The sequence below is a fragment of the Crotalus tigris genome, unplaced genomic scaffold (assembly GCF_016545835.1).
Source record: "Crotalus tigris isolate CLP2741 ecotype Arizona unplaced genomic scaffold, ASM1654583v1 scf7180000023689.1477605, whole genome shotgun sequence".
Classification (NCBI taxonomy): Eukaryota; Metazoa; Chordata; class Lepidosauria; order Squamata; family Viperidae; genus Crotalus; species Crotalus tigris.
The window spans coordinates 261,481-267,778 of record NW_024100120.1 but is presented as its reverse complement, the minus strand read 5'-3'; the positions used below and the strand labels follow the sequence as shown (position 1 = coordinate 267,778).

At 46.4% G+C, this 6,298-nt stretch overlaps 1 pseudogene; it reads right to left on the bottom strand.

Annotated features, from left to right (window-relative positions):
- Positions 1-1,766: 1,766 nt before the first annotated feature.
- Positions 1,767-4,718, bottom strand: LOC120297779 (annotated as a pseudogene).
- Positions 4,719-6,298: the final 1,580 nt, after the last annotated feature.

The window sequence follows — 6,298 nt, the reverse complement described above, 5'->3', positions numbered from 1 at the left end:
ATAGATTTATATTATCACAGAATACATGGCCTTCTCTCTTTTGATTTTTCCCCAAGCAATCATTCTGTGCATATCTTGGCTAATACACAACATCCAACCCAAATCACCTGGTGAAGTTCCATGAATGAGGGTCAACTTAAATAGGTCAGCTTGAACTCTGTCTCCCTAGTTTTAGTCCAACACTTTATTTATTTATTTATTTTTAATTTTTATTTTTCCTTTTTCTCTTTACAAACAACGAAATACACAAAACATTTTTTCTTTTTTCTTAACAATACTATGTCCTATATCTCTTACATTTATTTACATTTATTTACATTACTTCTCATACTTTTTATTCCTCAATTCTAACTGTTAAGTCCTGAGAGTAATGAAGAGTGAGGAGGCTCATCTTAAATACAACAGTCTTTATTAGTAACAGCTTTTTCCAATCTGGCAATCTACGAGGCATTCAGCCTCTTTTAACAACCCAGAGACCCGGACATAATGGCAACAATTATCGAGTGCTTTTGCGCCTTGTGCATGCGCACAAGGCCGGCATCACTCAGTCCGGTCCTGGGCAGCTTTTGCAATTGCCCAGGACCTTGCAACGTCCCGAGCCTGCTTTTGCAAGCTCAGGACACAACACCCCTCCCCCTAGAAGGCACATGCCTATCCAATCTCACACAATGTTTCTAGTGAGAGTGTTATGCACTCCATTAATCAAATGCAATGAATGTGGAATACCCGATGTTGAATTGGGCAACGCCCCATCGTTTTGGGAATACATGTATTAGAAACAAAAACAAAATACAATACTGCCCAGTTACTTTTGGCCCCCCCTACACAGTCCCCCTGGAACTGGACTGCAGGTTAACATATTCCCTCAGGTATTTGGGTGGGCGTTTGGTCCGTTGCGACCTTCTCAGACCTGGTGAGGGTACTGGGCCCACCTGTTCACCTACCAGGCCAGGTGAGCCTGTACATTGCTGCCCTTCAACCATAGATGTCCCTGGAGCTGTTGCCTGGCCTGCCTGTTCACCTACCAGGCCCCGCAGGCCAGGACTTTGTTGCCCCACGTACCCGGTCAACCTGCCCATCAGCTGGCTGGCCAGACCCTCTACGTCCAAGCCAGCATACCTTGGAGGGGTGGTAGTCCCCAGGTCCACAATGGACCTTCCTTGGGAGCACTGTCCCTCAGACCCAAGGCCAGCCGATTCTGGGTGCTGGGTATCGGAGTTACCCCAGTGCTCTGGAGCTTTCCCACCTGTGCCTGAGGTGCTAGAGTCAGGAGTCGCCTCCCTGGCCACCCCTTTTCCTGTGGACCTCCTTCTTGGAGCAATTGCGGAGTCGTACTCTCTGTTCACTGTTCCTTTGTGAGATGTTAGGGTACCCCCAGTCAATCTCCCTGTCTGGAGTGTTATCTGTTGAAATTGAATAATGTGGATACCCCCGATGTGACTCCCTGTCTGGAGTACTTGTGGATGAGTGGGGTAACCCTCTATACCCTGAATTCCCATACTGCATATTATCCTCCCCCTCCCCCCCCAGAGCAGAGCCAGGAGCGGAAGGGTGAGAGTTCAGTCTCCAATGCAGCTGATCTATTTGCCTGTGAATGACGTGGCCATCTTCCAGTGTCACTTTGTAAGACAAAAGTCCAGAGGCCTTGCAGACCACAGCTGTCACCCAGAGATGAGCAGGCCCATAGTTATGTGCCCAACCGGATCACCCACTTGGAGTCTCCTAGGTGCCCGTGGTTGTGACACCTGTGAAGCCACCCAGTCAGGGTGCAACCTGTCCAGCTTAGTGATGAGGCAGCGGCCCCAATGGAGTTCAACAGGGCTCTTCCCTGTGGCAGTGCATGGTGTGGTGCGGTATGCAAGAAGGAAATCTGCTAACCTGTGGTGCCAGTTACAGTAAGTCAGTTTCTTGAGGGCATCTTTGGTAGTGCGCACCATTCTCTCAGCCATTCTGTTGGATGATGGGTGGAAAGGAGCCGAAGTCGCGTGCTGGATCATGTTGGCTTGCAGGAAAGCCTGGAACTCATAAGAAGTAAATTGGGGACCATTGTCTAAAACCAGCATATCTGGAAGGCTGTGTGATGCAAAAATGCCTCTCAACACCTGGATGGTCCTGGCAGTAGTGGTGGAGGAAACAGGAACAACCTTTAGCCATTTGGAATGGCTGTCAACAACAATGAGGAAGAATTGCTCTGAAAGGGCCCAGCGTAATCAATATGCACCCTGGACCATGGGAATAGAGTTTCCTCCCACCTGTGCACTGGAGCCTGAAGCATTTCAGGCCAAGACTGTTGACATGCTTGGCACCCACGAACCTGGGCCTCGATGGCTTTATCGAGTCCAGGCCACCAAAGATGGCTGCACGCAAGCATTTTCATCCTTACTATACCAGGATGTCCTTCATGCAGAGAACACAAGATTCTAGGCCTCAATGAGGTAGGGATCACAACCTTGCTACCCCATAACAGGCAACCCTTGAAAGTGGAAAACTCATGCTTCTTTTTCCAGAAACTCTGAAACTCAGTATCAGGGCATTTTTCAGGCCACCCTGACAGCACCCATAACAGCACGCGTGTAAGCATGTGATCAGTGGCGGTTTCTGCAGCCACATCCCTAGCATTGAGGGGACACTCAGGCAATTCCTATATAGACAGAATATTAACTGCTGGAGCAGGATCAGGCTCCAATTGCTGCAGGGGCAACCTACTCAGGCCATCAGCATGACCCCTATCCTTACCAGGTTTATGAATTAAAGTCATATGCTGACAGAAAAATGGACCATCTCAGCATACGAGGAGAAATGATATGTGGGGTCTGTTTGTTTGTTCTAAACAACCCCAGGAGGGGCTTATGGTCAGTATAGACCGTAAATTTGCAGCCATATAAGAAATCATGAAATTTCTTAATGCCGGCCACTATGGCCAAAGCCTCTCTGTCAATCTGAGCATAATTGCGCTCAGTAGAAGACAGAGTCCTGGAATAATAGGCCACAGGGACCTGCATCCCATCAGCCATCAGGTGGCTTAGTACTGTTCCCACCCCCTAAGGAGTTGCATTGTAGGCAATGCAAACAGGCAGTTGCTCATTGAAATGAGCTAAAACAGCATTAGATGTGAGCAAGGCCTTAATCTCCTTGAAGCTTTTGTCATGGACCTTAGTCCACTGCCAAGGAGCCTGCTTGTCCAAGAGCCTGTGTAATGGCTCTGCCACAGCAGCCTTGTGAGGTAGGAAAGCATGGTAAAAATTTAAAAGGCCCAAGAAAGCTTGTAGTTCACCCTTGGATTTAGGGCTTGGGGCCTTTTGTATGGCATGCAATTTATCTTCAGCGGGGTGAATTCCCTGAGCATCTATTTTGAATCCTAAGAAGTCAGTAGAATTGACTCCTATTTTTCATTTTTAAGTTTAAGGCCTGCTCTTCTGAAGTGGAGCAATGCACCCTTAATCTCTCAGCTAAATTTTGTGCTGACTCCCCAGCAATGAGGACGTCATCAAAGTATGGGCAGACCCCAGGAATACCTCGAAGCGTGCTTTCCATGACGCTTTGGAATATGCCAAGGGCTACGTTTACCCCAAATTGCAGTCTCTTGACATTGAATGCCCCTCTGTGGGTTGCAATAGTTTGAGCCTCTGCAGCTGCATCATCAACAGGCAGCTGTTGGTAGGCCTGTGCCAGGTCAAACATTGGAAAGATGCGCCCCCCCCTTAAGGAAGGCCAGAATGTGACTTACCAGAGGAACTGGATAAGCACGCTGTTGTAATGCCTTATTTAGTGTGCACTTGTAATCTGCACAAATAAGTATATCCCCATTAGCCTTTAGAGGCATTACTATGGGGGTTTCCCATGGGCTTGAATCTACAGGTTCTAAAATTCCTTGCTGGAGCAATTTGTCCAGTTCAGCATCTGTCCTGGCCTTGAGGGCAAAAGGAACCCTCCTTGGCTTAATCCTGATGGGCATGATGATTGGGTCTAACCGTAGTGAGACTGGAGGCCCCTTGAAGGATCCCAGCTCTGGACTGAACACATCGACAAACTCCCTGCAGACTTCTGCTAGGCTCTGCATTTGCAAATTGTGCAGCCCTGTGACCTGGATTCCCAGGGCCTCGAACCAATCGAGTCCGATAAGGCTCATGCGTTCTCCCCTCACAACCAACACGTCTAGAGGACCTTCAACATCCTTGTGCTGTACATTAAGGGTGGCCTCCCCCTTAATACACACCTTAGAATTCTGAAAATCTGTTAGTATTATGTTGGATGGTCTTAATTTGGCTCGAAGGCCACTGCTGTTGCAGATTTTTCTAAATGTGTTGCTAGAAATAATAGAGAGAGCAGACCCAGTGTCCAACTCCATGGCTATAGGTACCCCTTGCAACTGTACCTTAAGGGACAGTTTAATGGCTTATGTGTGCCTGTCCTAAAAATACTTCTGGGTGATGCGCAGAAGCCCACCCTATTTTGGCTAGGGACCCTGGTACTTTTCAGATGCAATTCTTCCTGAAGTTGTACCTTCTGGTGGCTCAAACAGATGGCTGCAATGTGGCCTTGCTTTCCACACACTCTGCATATGGCGGAACGGAACCTGCACTCAGCTCTCTTGTGGCTTCCTCCACACCCGAAGCATTTGATGGCTGCAGTGGCCTTGTCCTGATGCTCCTTCTGCTTCCTTCCTGTTGGCAAGTAAAGTTTATTCACCTCATCGTCAGGATCCACATCTGATCCATCTTGGATGTCTTCCTGATGGACAGTTGCTGTCTCAGGAACGCTCTTAGTGGGCCATAGAGACTTTACAGCTGCTTCTTCAGCTGTCACCTCTCTCAGGACATCTTGGAATGAGACATCCTTTCTGGCAAAAAATCTTCTGCTGCAAATCTCTGTTCCTTAACCTGCACACAAAGCGATCTCACAGCCTCTCTTCCAAATCCTTGAACTCACATGGCTTGGCTGCTCTCCTTAAAGCTGCAATAAAGTCTTTACAGATTCACCTGTCCTCTGTTCCCTTTGCTCAAACGTATGTCTCCATGCAATCACAGACAATTTGGGCTGAAAATGTTCCTTTAATAATTTCTTCAAGTCAGTAAACATGACTGCCTCCAGAGGTGCAATGGACACCATGTTTTCTGTTATTTCAAATGCTTCCTGACCACAAACACACAGCAGAGTTGCAGCCTTCAAGCCATCTTCCCTTATCTGGTTCATTTTTCTGGGTGGGAAATATCAAACTCAGAAATGCGACCAATCTTTGCCATTCTGCTGTTACAGACTTCCCTCTCATTCCTCTACCTTCCTATTGGGGGGAAGGGTCTTTCAGCCGAGTTCACCCTCCAGCGACACTGTACTGGCAGGCTTGAGACACTGATTCCAATGCCAACTTCCCCTTCTTCAGGACTTCAAAGTGAGTCTTTGCAGAATCCCATCCTGATCGCCAGTGTTAAGTCCTGAGAGTAATGAAGAGTGAGGAGGCTCATCTTGAACACAACAGTCTTTATTAGTAACAGCTTTTTCCAATCTGGCAATCTATGAGGCACGCAGCCTCTCTTAACAACCCAGAGACCTGGACATAATGGCAACAATTACCGAGTGCTTTCGCGCCTTGCGCATGCGCACAAGGCCGGCGTCACTCAGTCTGGTCCAGGGCAGCTTTTGTAATTGCCCAGGACCTTGCAACGTCCCGAGCCTGCTTTTGTAGGCTCAGGACACAAGACTAACCAATTGTAATACATATCCTATATCTCATAAAATTCTGTAGCTTCTTTGTCCTTTATTTCTAAGGTAAGTTTGTTCATCTCAGCACAATCTAATATCTTACATATAATCATTGCATTTGTTGGTATATTCTCTCTTTTCCAACATTGTGCATATGCAATGCGTGCTGCAGTTATAATATGTATAATGATGTATTGAAGTTGTTTCTCTATTTTTGGGTTGATTATGCCTAATAAAAATATTTCAGGTTTGAGTTCAATTTGTTGTTTTATTATTTCCTGTAACCATCTTCTTATCTGCTCCCAATAGGTCTTTGCTTTGGGGCATTGCCACCACATGTGGTAAAATGTTCCTTCTTTGTTTTTACATTTCCAACAATCCGGGTTCATATTTTTGTATATTTTAGCCAATCTCGCTGGTGCTAAATGCCATCTGTAGAACATTTTATATTGATTTTCTTTGTATGCAGTTGACAACGTTAATTTGTAATTTCTGTTCCATATTCTTTCCCATTCATCTAATCCTATATTTCTGCTTATATTTTAGGCCCATGCTATCATTGGACCATTTACTATTTCTTCTTCCAATTCAATTTCTA